The sequence below is a fragment of the Papaver somniferum genome, chromosome 9 (assembly GCF_003573695.1).
Source record: "Papaver somniferum cultivar HN1 chromosome 9, ASM357369v1, whole genome shotgun sequence".
Lineage (NCBI taxonomy): Eukaryota > Viridiplantae > Streptophyta > Magnoliopsida > Ranunculales > Papaveraceae > Papaver > Papaver somniferum.
Window position 1 is genome coordinate 65060684 of NC_039366.1, and position 17172 is coordinate 65077855.

Genomic DNA, 17172 nt, shown 5'->3' on the forward strand with positions numbered 1-17172 from the left:
ATAATAGATGATCATAGTATTAGGGAATTAAACTACGAAATATAACACTTATCTTTTGAACTTCATAGATATGACAGTGACATAATCTTATATATATTGTTATGATTATGTGAATGGGTTATGGTGAAGATTTCATCCTAGGAAACATGTTTTACATTTGCTTAAAGGAAGTACATTCATGAACTTGTTTCGTGAATCGAAAGAGAAATCATTAGGCTTATTGGCTCGGATATTCATCGTAAATCTTTGGATGACCAATATGTGTGAGATGGTAGAACCGATCTTAACTTATATTATGTATCTTGGTATAACTAATCACAATGCCTGACTTATGATTTGGTATGACTAGTTGTTAGAGCATTGCTCGGTTGAACTCGCATGTGTTGCTATCTCAAGAATATTTGTCAATGTTAGTGATCAAAACTATATGTCTTGATTTCTAGTTTACTTATGACTAAGTCTCGGTCTAGGATAGTTAGGTACAGTTGAGCTCCAGACTCCATGGCGATTATCTTACGAAGACGAAGAACTACTCAAGGAATCAGTGGAACTTCATCCGGCCAAAAGGTATGTGGAGACTTGAACTCATCTGTCACTCAAAAGTCTATCTACTTTATCTCCTAGTCTTGATACAAAAGTCGTATAAGTATGACAGTTTTCATACATACACATTTGCTATTTCGAGCCGATTTTACTCGCCTATCTTTTTCTCGAAATATGTGTTGGTAAGCTTTTGCTTTAACCATTTTCATCTTTACACGTGACGAAAGTCATGATGACGTTTCAATCTTGAAAATAGCTTTGATGACGATAGTCGATTCTTTTTGTCTAACGACTATTATAACATTATAGAAGAATGTTTCAATGATTGAAATGTGGAGTTGAGATTACGTAACCAACTATGGATATAAGCATATATAGTGTGTTCGCACATTAGTGTATAAATCCATGTGCCGGAAACCAAGTGAGTGCATATGTGTGCATGCGGTATTGGTGAAGGATACAGGTAAGGTACGCGTACCCGTACGCGTACTGGCGGAAGTTTTCATACCGAAAATTTATGCTGTAGTTTGTGAAGTTTGTAAACTGAAAATCAATCACCTAAGTATGCGTTTCCGTACGCATACCCACGGAAGTTTTCAAACCGAAAATTTCTGCTGAGTTTCCAAAATCAAGTCTGGTAGCTATGGTACACGTACCCGTACGCGTACCTAAGCTGGTTATATTTCTCAAATCGGAAGTTCATGAACTTAAACAATAAATCAATAAGGAATGTAATCTTTGCAAACCGTGGCTATATTGTTCATGAATTGATTCAAGTGAATCAAACCGATTTTGTTTCAATTGTGTCTATGTATAAAGATGTAAGCAATTGAACAACTCTTGAACTAGTTCTTATGAGTCATTTGAACTAGTTATGATAAAGATGAATACGATTAATATGAAAGTGCTCATATGGCTAACCATTGGTTAACTATTTGTGAACCAACCCAATGTACACGTTTAAGTACGGTTACTCAAACCTAAATGAAATACATTTCATTTGTGTGTGAGACAAGCTAAGTTTCGATCTAACGGTTGAAAGATATTAGCTTGAATAAGTCAGGTTTTTCATCTAACGGTGAATATTGAATGCTTTGTTACCAAGGTAACTTAGATTGAAAACCCTGATTTGAAAACTATATAAGGGCGACGTCTAGCAACTGGAAAAACTAATCCACACACCTCCTGTGTGATACTAGTTGGTTTTGCTAGAGTCGATTCTCATTTAACCGTATGTTTCTTCTCGAGACCCTGTCGGTTAACGACTTAAAGACTTCATTGGTATTGTGAAGCTAGACGAAACTAATTCTCTTGTAGTTGAGCGATCTGATCTCTCCATTTTCTATCATACGAGTTCAATTAAATAATTGACTTGAGATTGTATCTCCGATAGGGCAAGATAAAAAGAAATCACAAACATCTTCGTCTCATCGTTTGTGATTCCGCAATATCTAGTTTCGCTATCATACAATATAGATTATTGTGAGGTGATTGATAATACTAGGCTGTTCTTCGGGAATATAAGTCCGGTTTATCAATTGGTTCCTGTTCACCTTGATTTTTATCAAAAGACGGAACAAACTTGTAGGTTTATCTGTGGGAGACAGATTTATCTATTATCGTAGACTTTTCTGTGTGATACAAATTTGTTTATTAAAGTCTTCGACTTTGGGTTGAGCAACTCTTGGTTGTGGGTGAGATCAACCAAGGGAATCAAGAGCGTAATATCCTGCTGGGATCAGAGACGTAAGGAGCGCAACTGTACCTTGAATCAGTGTGATATTGATTAGGGTTCAACTACAGTCCAGACCGAAGTTAGTTTGTAGTAGGCTAGTGTCTGTAGTGGCTTAATACAATGTGGTGTTCAATCTGGACTAGGTTCCGGGGTTTTTCTGCATTTGCGGTTTCCTCGTTAACAAAATTTCTGGGGTCTGTGTTATTTCTATTCCGCATTATATTTTGTTATATAATTGAAATATCACAGGTTGTGCGTTAAGATCAATCAATTAGAATATCCAACCTTTGGTTGTTGATTTAAATTGATTGACACTTGGATATTGGTCTTTGGTACCATCCAAGTTATCTCTCTAGTATTTGATAAAGACTCGCAGATTTCCATTTGCTTGAGTATAGATCAAATCGAGAGATTGAGATATTAACTCTTTGATATACTTTTATTTAGATTGAGTCTGACTTTCTACTTGATTCTCTAGAAAGTATATTGGAGTTAGTCCATACAGATTGCTAATCGAAATATTGGGTGAGGTTGTTAGACCCCCGCATTTTCACTAGTTTTTATTAATTGGTATAACCGATCCTAAGTAATCACCACGTGATGGTATGGTCGATCCTTGTAATTGGCGTGACCGATCCTAGTAATTGGTATGACCGATCACTAGTGATATGTGTAATATCCTTGTAATTGGTAACCGTTCCTGGTAACTGGTGTGACCGATCACAAGTAATACCGTGTATAGTTGGTAACCGGTCCTGGTAACTGATGTAACTGGTCGTGGTAACTTGTGTGACCGATCAAAAGTGTTTTCAAATTAGGTATAACCGATCATAGTGATTGGTAGAGACGATTGAACCCATGTATGTAATTTGATATTTGATCAATCACATAGTAGTCTTGGAATACTAGAGAACCAATTCTAAACTTGTTTAGAAGTGTGGTATAACCGATTCCAAGAATACAAATCCATGTAAATATGAAATAAGGATTTGCAGTGAAAAGATGTCAACATACTTTGAACACGGACAATAAATCTTATCATTTATTATTCAGAGGTATTCCATAGTACTCAAGGTGATCTTGTGCCGAAATATCTAAGAATCTTTTAATTAGGGTTTTTGATTTTATATATATTAATTACCAGCAATTAATGTGTAGCTCTAGAGAAATAAAAATTAGTAATGTGCATTTATTGGAATTATGAAAACAAAATTTTGATATTCATTGCATATCTTGAGAATATTTTCGGTTTTGGAAATTCCTTGATGTCCAAACATCCATGGTCTATAAATACCTAAGTTTGAATTTCTAGCAAACTTTCCTAAGAGCCAGATAAACTTCATCTTCTTTGTTGTTTCTGGTGGAGCCGTTTATTCAGAGAGGAAAATATCCTAATTAGGTGAAATCTCTTACGGTCGCTCATTTAAAGACTTCTGTGGGATCAAGAAGCTCTACGAGTACCGTTGCTGGGAAACTAGATAATTCTAGTGTTATTAGTTTTCGATTTGATTTGATTGACTAATGGTTGTTGAAACTTTGATTGCACCTAGTTTGTTTATTCTTGAGATTTTTCGCTTCTGATAAAAGATTCACTCAAACTAGATCAGAGTATCGACGGGATATTTAGAACTGTTGTTAGATCTAAAGACATCTTATGATAATCCATTATGAACAGACTCCGTTCTGTGCGTGATTGATCATATGAGATTCAAGTGGTGTTGTGCAAGTTTTGAAAAAGATTAAAGAAGATGAAGAAGATTTATTATTGGTTTTCGTATCTTGTGAACATTGTGTGCATAAACCTTGATCGCCTGGGATCCAACTATAATCAGATTTATTCGATTGATTAGTTGCGTGAGATCGACATTCTCTGTTTATCTCTTGATATTTATATTGATTGACTGTGAATATAAACTTGACTATTTTGGTAGCTAAAGTTAGATTGATCTAACCAGACAAAGGAGTTTATTAGATTAAACATAATAGCCTTTGTCAAAAACTCATTTATATCTTTAACAAGATTGATTAGAGTGGTTACCAAACATATTCTTCATTTGCTGTTTGGAATACGATCCAAAGGACTTGCTATTCACATGCGTGACTCTAGAATTCGAAGGCACATGGATACTGAGGGAACTAAGTATCTAGGGTAGTCTGCTTGGTCTCAACTATACAAAGTTGGTATTATATTTTGTATAACGACTTAATTCTGATAGTATTCAATTCTTGACTAGGTCCCGGGGTTTTTCTGCATTTGCGATTCTCCCTCGTTAACAAAATTTTGCTGTGCCATTTACTTTAGTTTTCCACAATATAATTGTTTTATTATAATTAAAGTAAATTGCACTTTACGTTAACTCTGCATTACTTGATAATGATCCTACCTATTATCAAGTACACTCTTTGATTGTCATATCTTCTCGATCTTGTATCCATAATAATCACACAAGTTATCTTGTAGTCGTATTGTCTCGATCTCGTATGCATAGACGATCACACAATGTGTGAATACCGAAGTTGTTGTATTGTCTCGACTTTGTCCATAGACGATCACACCTGATCAGAGGACTTATAAGTTGATAAATAAAAGATTGTGGTGTATTTGGGTACCATCGTCTTTTCATTAGTGTTAGATTGAAGGAACCACGTGGGATTCTCCTTATGATTTTAAAATTTAGAAGACACTTAACATTGAAATGATACCTGTCAAGTCATTCGAAGTTTTGCAGCCTTTCTTCTTACTTCCACATAAGCATACTACACTTTTTTGTTGTGATGGTGTCTCTAGAGGTAACGAGGACTTGCAGGCAATGATTTTGTTGTCAAAGATTATTTGGGTCTGGTGGAAGGTGTTGAATACAAGTATTTGGGTGTTGATACTAACTACATCGCGGAAAAAATGGATGTTATTTGCGCAATAGAATGGGAAACGAAAACGTAGGGGTCCAAGTACACCATCAAATTTTTCGTTCGGCAATCTGCATAGACAATACTTAATATAATAGCACTATTTAGACCAACTTAATGATCGTTTACAATGTGTACAGATTTTATATCTCAATCATTACTCAATCAGTATGTATACATACTCAGAGTCTTTGAACCTGATTGTTAAGCAGAGTACTTGGACGATCACAAAAATCAATATCCAAGATCAATCTAGTTGTATCCAAATAATCCAATCGGGATTCCGCCAAGTGATTAAACTTGTTATCTATCTTTCAAGATACGAATTCTATGAGAAACAAGTCTAGTAATCCATCACAATTAAGAGGATGTATCTATTTATATTGAATACGTACTAACTTTGTAAATCCAGTTATAAAGATAAACAATATAATGCGAAAAAGGAAAAACACAAGACAACATAAATTTTGTTAACGAGGAAACGAAAATAGGAGAATAACCCCGGGACCTCGTTCAGATCGAACACCAAACTGTATTAAATCGCTACAGACGCTATCATACTATCAGACTTCAGATGGGAATTTAGTTGGGACTGAATCCACCCTCCAAGCAAATCAGATACATTCGTGCTCCTTACGCCTCTTGAACCTCGCAAGGCTCTACGAAATTGATTCCCTTAGCTGACATCCTTTATAGCCTAAGAGTTGCTTCAACCGAAGTAAATACTTTTGATACCAATCCTTTTTTTTTTTTGAAGCATGCATTTTATTAAACGAAGATTATGTTACAATTTGGCGTGGTATGTGGTATCCACGGAGTCATGATAAACAATTTGACTAATAAAATCTGGGATTGCCTGGTCCTAAATTTTGTGTGATAAATTCCCCATTTGACTTCCATCTGCCGTAACATTTGCCAAGCCATCTACTGCTTGATTTTCTTCTCTGTAATTGTGTCGTATAATAGTCTGCGAAATTTGTCGTATCATATTCTTTATTTCCTCAATCATCCCTGAGATATTCCAAGGGGTGGGGTGGGGTGGGGTGGGGGGGTATGGGATGTGATGAAGCACAGAAGGTTCTATGAGTCTGTCTCAAGGAGAACTTTTGGGCATTGCCTATCTGTTGTTGTTCTCGATGCCAAGAGTAGAGCCCAAGTTTCTGCAATTAAGGCCGTCTTAATTCCAAAAGGTTGAGATAACGCCATTACCGTTTGTGGGTCGGAGTCCCTGCAAATGAAACCTGCACCCGCAAAACCCGGATGATCTCTGGCCGCTCCATCAGTGTTAATCTTAATCCAGTTCATGTTCGGAGTGGACTATCCTACCGATATTGTTGAGATCCTTTTGGTGCTTCTTGAGTGGTAGAGTATCGGTGAATCTCCCGGTAGGACCGGAGGTAAGATTGTATCACCATAGAATATTCTTGTTGTTGTTTTTGAGCCCAAGTGAAGATTTCTGCTGATGTTGTTTGCTTTTAGCGGTATATTAGATCACTTCTAGCTAACCATAAGGTCCAGAATAGAAAACAAAAAGAAGAGATGACAGATGTTGGTGCTGGATGTAGGATTTGGAATATGGTTGTATGAGGCGTTAAAGCAGATGTGGGGGCGTTGTTGGAGTTTGATGTGGTTGGTGGTTGAGATAGTAGAGTGTTCCAAGATGTAGTTGCAGCTGGACAGTGAATTAGTAGGTGAGTTGCTGATTCTGGATCAATGTTGCATCTGGTCCAAATGTCATGAGTTGGTCAAATGGATGTGATGGAGGATAGAGAATGCCGACAACCCTTCATTGATTGCTTTCCACAAGAAAAGCTGAATTTTTTGTTGGACACGGTAAGGTCCATAGGAATTTGGTGGGTGGGAGGGGGGTATGATTAGGTTGATTATGGGTTAGACATTTGTATCTCGATGAGGTAGTGTATTTTCCGGATTTTGAATGTGCCCGGATAATTTGTCCTAGGGGCTATCTTGGGGGAGGTGGATGTTTATGATTTTTTGGGCTACAAGATTGGGAAGTGTGTTTAATTTTTCTTGATTCGAGTAATGGGAGATTGGATCAATGATATCAGCTACCTTTCGGATCGGGTAATATTGAGTCGTATCAAGGTTTGGGGAATGTGGAATCCAGTTGGCTTCTATTGGTGTTGATAACCCATTTCCAATACGATGAAGTATCAGTTGTTGCATGGTAGGGACAATTGATGCCAATTGTCTCCATTGGGCGCCGAAGGAAGATGGTATATTAATACCAATCTTCCTCTAACAGATAAGCCTATTTGATTTCCGTTTAGATCAAAAATCAAGGTTAGGAATTCTGTTTGCAATAGACAAAGCTAGCAAACCTCACAATCTGGAACGCTTACACTCACTTAGATGAGAAGCATGGATATTTTTACCACCTCTAAAAAACAATCTTCAAAAGACCAATTAAACTTGTTTTCAGATATATATCTTGAGGAATCACAAAGTTTAAGATGAAGAGAACTTTGCGATTAATATCTATCTTTCCTTAGAGAGATTAAGAAAATATCGATAACAAAAAAGAAAGATCAGGATACACGAACTATACCTTCATTTAGATATGGGTAACCGTACCCAAACGTGTATATTGAGTTGGCTCAATAATAGTTAACCAAAGTTAGCCATATGAACACTTTTGTCTTAATCACATTCATCTAACACATCCAGATCAACTATGATGATCAATCAATCATGAAATATAATCAAATGAATCTAATTGTGTTTCATAGAGTTGTTCAATTGTTAACAATCACATAGAAGTATATATGATCCAATTGAAGCAAAATCGGATTGATTCATAATTGTATAAAGTACTTATACAAGAACCAATTCATGAACATTTAAGCCACGGTTTGCAAAGAATTCATTCCTTAATATATATTATATTTGTTCATGAGTATGAAATCATACTTAACCGATTTTAGAACTTGAACCACTTAAGTTTGCAAATGGGTATGCATACTTAAGTTCCGGACATTGGTCTTGACCAACAATTTTCAAACGGGTACGCAAACTGTTGTTCCGGATCTAACTCAGGTGAATGAGTTTGCAAACGGGTACGCAAACTTAGATCTCGGGCTTCCACAGTTAAACCAGTTCGCAAACGGGTATGCAAACTTATTTTCCAAACCTGAATCATAATCACACAGTTCGCATACTTGTATGCATATTTTGATGTATTCCAGACATGGTTGTTAGTTCTAAACTCCCATTTCAATCGTTGAAATATTCTTTGAAGACGATAATGGTTGTCTCACACAAACATTAGCTAATAAGAAATTTTCAAGTGATCGAATGATCAATACGAAACTTTCCAAGTCGACATCAAATGACTGTCTCACACAAATCATGTAAGATGTTTCAAGGCAATTTTCACATGATCATCTTTTGACTTATTATTTAGTTTCCAACAAATAAATGTTTTCCAACTAAACTTGTCAAGAATCATGATGAACGTAGCAAAGATAAAAAGCTACCAACACATATTTCGATAAATAAATAAGCGAGTTATACTCAGCTCGAAATAACAAATGTGTATGACATGAAGTTTATATATAAATACGACATTATCTCAATATGAGATAAAGAAGAATATAATATACTTCTGAATAATAGATAAGTTTTAGTCTCCACATACCTTTTGTTAATGAAGTTCCTCCGAGTTCTTAAGTAGATCTTCGTCTTCAGTTGTAAGCGTCGTGAAGACTAAAGCTCAAATACACAATATATCCTAGTCTGAAACTCCTATAAGTAGACCAGAAATCAAGACTATAGTTTTGATCAACTAAACTTGACAAACAAGCTTGAGATAGCAACGGTTGCGAGTTCGACCGAGCAATGCTCTAACAACTGGGTTAAAAGCTTTTGTTTTGTTTCTACCTATCAAAAGAGTAACACCAAGATATTTATCTGTATTCTTCATTTCAGTCATTTTTAGTTCTTTTAAAATCTTGACACTAGACTTACTTGAATTAAGCATTTGACCTGAAACATTACTAAAATACTCCAATACATTCATAATACTAGCAATATTGTGCATGTAAGCTTTGGTAAAAATAAAATATCATCTGCAAACATTAGATGGGCAATACCTGGAGCATTCTAAGCTGCCTTAACTCCTGAAATCAAATTATTAGTCTATGTATTCAATAAAAGTCTACACAAATATTCCATACAAAGAATGAACAGATAAGGTGAAAGGGGATCACCTCGTCTAATACCTCTAGAAGGAGAGAAACTATGAGTAGGAGTTCCATTCAAAAGCACAAAAATTTGAGTAGTGGAAACACATTGCTCTATATAACCACAACTTTTCTCATCAAAACCAAATTTTCTAAGAATAACCAACAAAAAAGGCCACTCAATTCTATCAAAATCCTTAGAAAGATCAAGTTTTAAGGCTATGATTCCACTGTAACCTTCTTTGTATTTCATTGTATGAACCATCTCATGGGAAAAATAATCATGAATATCGCTTCCTGGAACAAAAGATGCTTGGTAAGGAGATATTAAATGTTTTAGATGAGACATAATTTTATCATCAATAATCCTGGAAATAATCTTATCAAATAGTGTTAAACAAATCGAAATCAAGAGATTGATCTTTCAATGTGGGTCTTTGTATTTCTTGGTTCAAATTTCAAAAAATTTCATTTGATTTATTTGGAGGATGTTTTGGATAACAGATAATTGATTTATTTTATGTTTGGCTTGTGCTTTGCACAAGGATATAAAATAATCCTCTTCGACTTTCCTTATGTCCGCAACAACATCAAACCAAGAGAGCTGTTTTTTTTTTTTTTTGTTGAGAAAGCTTATGACCCATGGTTGATCATGAACTACAGTAAAACCTCTGTATAAGAATATCCTAGTGAACACAAGAAAATATTCTTATTGGGAGGCTATTCTTATATAGAGGTCTAACTTGAATAGACCAAAAGAAAAATTTTCATATGTGTATTTGGGCATATTCATGCATATGTATAGGAAACACAAAAATGTATCTAAGCATACAAAAACTATTTAAACGAGGATTTTTTTTATATATTTATGTATATACAAATTTTGTAATAAAAAAATTCACATACATCTCAATTATCACGTCGAAAATTGAAAAATGAAATCAAATGAGTATGAAGATATTCATATTAAGTTGTGCATGAAAAAGAATATCAAAAAATCCATTTTGAAGCAAAATGAACTTGTAATATGGTTACAAGAATCTCTTCGTCTTAATTTTGATATATGACAAGTGCAAAATATTTATATTATGATGTCAATTATTCTTATATGGAGTTAGGTTCCTTAAGACGGGACCAGAAAAAATTATGACTTACTCTAATATGAAGTTTATTATTAAATATAACTGGCCCAAGCCGGGACCACAAATTTTTATTCTTATATAGAGTTTATTCCTATATGGAGTATTCCTCCGGAGAGGTTTTACTGTATACTACTCCACTTATATCAATGAGATTTCCACAAGGATATAAAATCATGCTAAACTTCTCATGCTATGTCAACACACCAATAGATATTTGTGTTCTATATCATTTCATAGTGACCATATGTCAATATAAAGGTTTACTGCACTATCATTCCATTACTTACAAGATGTTTGGAATTCAAATCAATTACTTAGTAGTCACCAGATTATCAGACAACTTAAAATTCAATTTGTCTTCACTTAATATTAAAACCAACCAAATTTGTCAGAGAAATGTTTTTCCTTTTCTCAATCCTGTGGGTTGGGTCCTGGGTTCGCGGTTCCATGATCAGGCACCTCTTGCTCTGTATCAGTTTCCTTAGCTTTCGCATATCCAAAGAGGATGAGGCTGCCCAAGTTGTTTTTTGTTTTTTGTTTTTTATTTTTCTTTCTTTATCATAATGAGACCGCTTTGTTTACCTAGCACTAATTGAAACATCAATGCCGTCACTTATCGCTTGATCGAGCCTCTTCTAAATATCATCGCTTGAAGCACAACCTCTCAAGTTATATTCGTATTTCTATCTATGAGACTTTTTTGCATAACTAATTAGACTATCGTAAGCATATCAAGAATTTTGAGTCAATTTTATCTTGTAATTAGTCCTCAAAATATATATGACTAAGCTTAATGAAAATTTGTTCATACTTGATGAATTTCGGTTAAGAAAAACTTATTGTTCGTAATCTAAATTATAATTAAAGATTATAATTCGAAAATAGCCTGGAATAGTGATATATGTCATTGATGTTATTTGGGAATGTTTCGAGTTGATCTAGAGATAAATATAAAACTACTATAAATATGGATACATGACAGTATGCATACCAGTTTCACAAACTGGAAAAACTTTTATAGGTCCGGAGCCATAGTATATGTACTGACGAAGCTAAAGTTCGACAATGACTTAGTGATACGCATACCTGGTATCCATACTACAAAAATATGTGAAATCGTGAACCTGGAATTGTACGCATACCTAGTATGCATACCGAAAAAGAACTGTTGGTTCTGCAACCGGTGTGGTATCCATACTCGGTATGCAAACCAGAAAAGTTTTGTATATTCTGGAACTTATATTTGTCTTAAGGGTACACATTCCGGGTACATTTAACATGAAAAATATAGTCACGGACAAGGCTGAAGTACACGTACTTGACCTGTCTAATATTTTCAGATGCACACAAAGTTATTTCTGTGAGATAATTATCATTTGAATAAATCTCTAAGAACACTATATAGACATGATTGATCACATTATAACCTATGATTGTGATTCAAACTTAAAGTCTTAAGTGTTTATGAATAAAATTAAGCTTATAGTTTTATCGGTTGGTTTCGGCTAACCATTTATGAATGTTATCTTTGTACATGGTTCAGTTACGGTTCATCCTATCCAGAGTGTATATCTTGATATGTAAATCACATTTACAAGATTCGCCTAACGATGGATATTTTTGCTTGGTTCCAAAGGTATCTTAGCTTAAACTCAAAGCAACCTATGCTTTGAAAGTCTATAAAAGGGGAACCTCAAACAACCAGGATCTTTGAATCCCGACACTACTTAATTTTTTGGTGTGTCCTAGTTGTAAACTAGATTCATCCTCTTCCTAAAACCATTTCAGGGTTTAACGACTACAAAGAATTCATAGGGATTCGTGAATCCAGGTCTAGCTATTTTTATCTTGATAGCTTGAGTATCCTGATCTTAATCGATTATTGAGCTTGCTCCATCAATCATGATTGATAGAAATCATCAAATTTCTCTTCGTATCAGACTTTGTTGATTCCACAAGTTTAATACTTGTGAGGTGAATAATAATCTAGGATGCTCTTCGGAAAGCATAAGTCCGGATTTTGAGGTTAGCTAGACTTTGTCTACTGCTGTCGATTTCTAGTCTCACTTTGGTCTACGATCAAAAAGGAAATCACACATATAAGCTTATCTATGTGAGGAAGATTGATTTAAAGTCTTCAATTGAGTTGAAGCAACTCTAAGGCTGTAAAGTACGTCAGGTAAGGAAATTAATTGCGCTGAGTCCTGATGGGATTCAAGAGGCATAAAGAGCGCGACTGTAACTGAATTATTGTGAGGGTTTAATTCGGTCTCAACTACATTCCAGTCTTAAGTTAATTGGTAGTAGGCTAGTGTCTGTAGTGGCTTAATACAATTTGGTGTTCAATCTGGACTAGATTCCGGGGTTTTCTGCATTTGTGGTTTCCTCGTTAAAGAAATTTCCGGTGTCTGTGTTATTTCTTTTCCACATTGTATCGTTTATCTTTATAATTGAAATATCACAGGTTGTACGTTAGTCAATCAAAGTAGATATATCCATCCTTGTTTCTTGGATACGACTTGATTGATTCTTGGATATTGAATTTTGAGATCGTCCAAGAACTCTCACACGCAAATAAGGTTCACGGACTTGTTTCTGTAAACTTTCTAAAAAGAGATATAACTGTTTCTGTAAACTCTCGGACTTCACAAGTCCGAGAGTTTGAACCTTCATTACTACAACCACGAAAAATCTTAAATCATTTTGGCGCCGCCGACGCGGATTTGTGCTTAGGTAGAATTTTTTTTTTAGGTTTATTATTTTTTTTAGAATTGTTTGTTCCTTTTTACGTTTCTTTATGTCTTTATTTTGCAGGTTCAAAGTGAAAACTAAGGACTTGGAGAGGAAAAATCTTAAAGCGAAAAGCGAAAAGAGAAGAAAAAAAAGGACAATTTTAGGATTTAATTTTTAATTTTTTTAGAGTGTGTGAGGAAAACTGTAATTTTTTATTTTTTTTTAATTTATTTATTTGTACTTTGGACTTTAAACAATTGGACTTTATTTTTTTTTAACCCTACGGAAGGGTATTATTAATAAAAAAAATAAAATAAATTATTATATAAACTGTGTGCAGGGAAGGACGACGATTACTATATCGTCTCGACCCCTCGGGTTCGCACACGGCATAGGAGTCGTGTCCCGAGTCGACGGCAACGGTTCATCGCCCGTCTGGTACGGGAGGTAAGTCCAATCGAAACACCCGCGAATCTCCTGCAAGCGGGTTACTGTCTGCCTTAAGGTGATAATTGTTTGAGGACGAACCGGACTGTCTTTATTTTCCTAGTAAAGGGCAAGGCCTGGCCTAAACAAGATAAGGGTTCGGATTTCATCACCGTTCCCTTCTTGCCCGCCTTAGGAAAACGAAACCTAACGCGAACCCAAGCTTAAAATTTGGAATAGAACGAGACCGATAAGGTAACGAGCTTAATAGGAAACTCGTTCGAAAAATATTGGTTTCTCTTTAAGCACACTCCAAAGTTCATGAGGGTTTCTGTGAGTTGAATGCGTGACTGCGCCGCCTTGTGATATCGGTGAGGCCTTGGGTATCAAAGATCCACTGAGCTTCCCTCGCCTCAATTCAACTTACTTTGACTCGGATTGATTCCAGAGGGGTTTGCTCAAATTGCAACGAATTCCCTTTCGAAAGATAGAAGCTGGTCTAGAAACAATCTAAGTGGAGCCATCATGCTTTTTGTTTGCTAGAAATCTTTAGGTTTTCTTTGGTGGAGTCGAGTCGGCCTTGTTTGTGATTGTATAGAATCCCTCTGTAGTTTATATTTCTTCGGTGATGAATCCTTTTGAGGAGACGCCACATGCGATGATGTTGCGAGAATATATGTCTAGAAATTCTCGTTATCAAGAGACGTCTTCGGAAATGACTCTTGGTGAATATATGCGTGGGCAGCGATATATGGATACTCCAACTTTTATTGAGGAATCACCTCTAACGATCTATGAGAAATATTATAAACATAGACCATGTAGTTTGGAACAAAGATTAAGAATTCTTGAATTTCAAAAATTGTATCATGATGATGAGGATAGTGATGATGAAGAATCTGAAATATGTAGGCAGAGTAATCAGGAATTTGTTTCTCCAATTGAGCCTTATAATGATAATGTTATTTCTAGTTCAAATCCAAATAATTTTAATAATTATTCACCTATTCAAAAGTACGAGGATTTGACTAGAGATACCACAGTTTTAGACGAGGATTACGAAGCCGATAATGGTCTAGAGGAACGAGTTTATTCTGAGAATATTGTTTTAGAGTCTAACGATTTAGAAACATTAGTCTTAGACGAAGAACATGAACTCGTAGAGATTTTAAATATGAGTAAAGATGCACCACTTGATAATAACTTAGAAGAATCAATTGACCATTTTCAAGAATCTAATGATCCAGAAATTAGGGAGATTGTGACTAGTCTAGCTAGAGATACTGAAAACTCTAAGTTTGGGGGTGATTATCACCTTCCTAGTGCCTTACCTTTAACTCTTAGAAAGGTCCCTCACTTGGGACTTGACATATGTGCCTCAACCATTTTACAAGATTACCTTCATACTCGTGTTCCCGAACCTAATGATGTCCAGGAAGAAGTTCAGTCGTTAGAAACCCATCCTCTGGTTGATGTGGTTTCCCCAGGCTATGATCCCCAGATTGACTTTGTTTTCCCACCAAATAGTTTTCTTCCAACTGTGGGAACGTTTATATTCCAAATGTGTCGAATATTAAGTTGTGAGACTAAACCTAAATTCCTTAGGAAATTAGAATCGATACATTTGCTTAAGAATGACCACTATTCTCACTGTGGTCAATTTTGTAAGTCATATCTGATTGACTTAGAGGATCCGCAATTATTTAGGTTATTACTTTGTGATTCCAAGTTCTTATTTGAGTTTTTCCAGACTCTAGGACCTAATAATTTGGATCAAACCTATGAAGAAACGCAACCAATGAAAATATTCTATTTAGACCCTTTCATAGAACCTGAACCTGAACCACAATTAGCGATAGTTATCAGGAAACTAGGTAAGGGCATGCTAGTGTTGTTCATTTCGTTGGTTCACTGTAGTTTCCTTTTGTCAGCTCTTTTTGGTTTTAAAGACCCACAGTTATTCCGGCTACTGTTATACGGTTCGAGTTGACTAAACCTTTTCTAAGTCTGGCTGAAGACTTTAAACTTAGCACTTTTTGGGAGGTAACCCAATCTCATGCAACACGGTAATATCCTTCCTTAACTCTTTTGCTTCAAATAGTAACCGTTTCTCCTTGTTCATGCTTTTAGTTTCATCTTTAGAATATTGAGGACAATGTTAGATTTAAGTTTGGGGGTATGGGAGAAACTTTTTAGTTGCAATAAATAAACTCCAGAGCCTAAAAATTTACGCCTATTAAGGATAGCACTAACCAATCTAAGTGGATGGAAACATTTTTGTTTTAGGAGCTGAGGAACCAATCTGACTAGATGGAAACATCTATAGAGTCTATTCATAAAAGCACAGAGCTCAGGTGTTAGAATTAATATGATAGTTTCGCCATATCTCGTCGAGTCCTTTTCACTTTCTATTTTTAGTTTTCTTTTATTTCAAGTGATTTGGTGGGGGCAAACGATTCAAGTTGTTACCTTTGCTAGGGTGAAATAGAGTGACTGAGTTACCTTTTCAAAAAAAAAAAAAAAAAAAAAATTTAGACCGGACCAGTTAGACCAATCGGAATAAGTATTAACACTTGGATAGCAATATGCGTGTGTTCTCCCTGTTTCCGTCGCCTAAGCAAGCGTGGAATGCAGGACCTGTGGGAACTATCGTGTAATCTGCTGACAAGAAGCATGCGCTTGGATCAAAAAGATCTATTCATGCCGTTAAGTTAAAAAAAAAATAAAAAAAAATGGTTATTGTTATGTGTAGTCAACTGCTGGTTCCCTTGTATTTGCCAGTTTGTTGATCTAGATTTAAGTTATTGACCACTGGTTCCCTTGTATGTGCCAGTGTGTTAATATTAGTCAGACCGGTATCTCAGTCATTTAGGTTAGGTTCATCTTGGCAGAGGCCTTCAGACAGATATGGGAAACACCGTTCGCTTTTCAACCATCTACATTTTTCTTTTTCCATCTTCTTAATCTTTTCATGTGATTAGTCTGACTCCGAGTATGATGTCCATCGTGAAACTATCTTAGTAGAGCTCTGTCACTTATATGAATTTTAGTATGCTTGAGTGCAAACTCGTATACAACAATTGGAATTTCGCGTCAGGGTACTTCCTCCTGTAATTAATAAGTATGCCAACCAAGGAGGTTCTTTAGTGCTTTCCAAGATTTTTCGTAGATATCTAGGGTCTGGAGTATTGGTTTTTGTGGGTACACCTCTGATAAACCCACCCGAGATTAACTCGGTCACTTTTCAAGAATAAAATTTGCTCGAGGACTAGCAAATAATAAGTTTGGGGGTATTTGATAGACACATTTATGTGTCTATTTTCATCTCTTTTGTGTATTTTGTTAGTACCCATTTGTTCTTATTACGGTGTTTTTATGTTTGTTTAGGTGTTTTTGGAGAAAATACCCTTCTGTGGAAAGAGTTGCTCAAAAAGTGATGATTTACATCCCGGAGAAAAGTACTAAAGGCACCCCAGAAATGCAC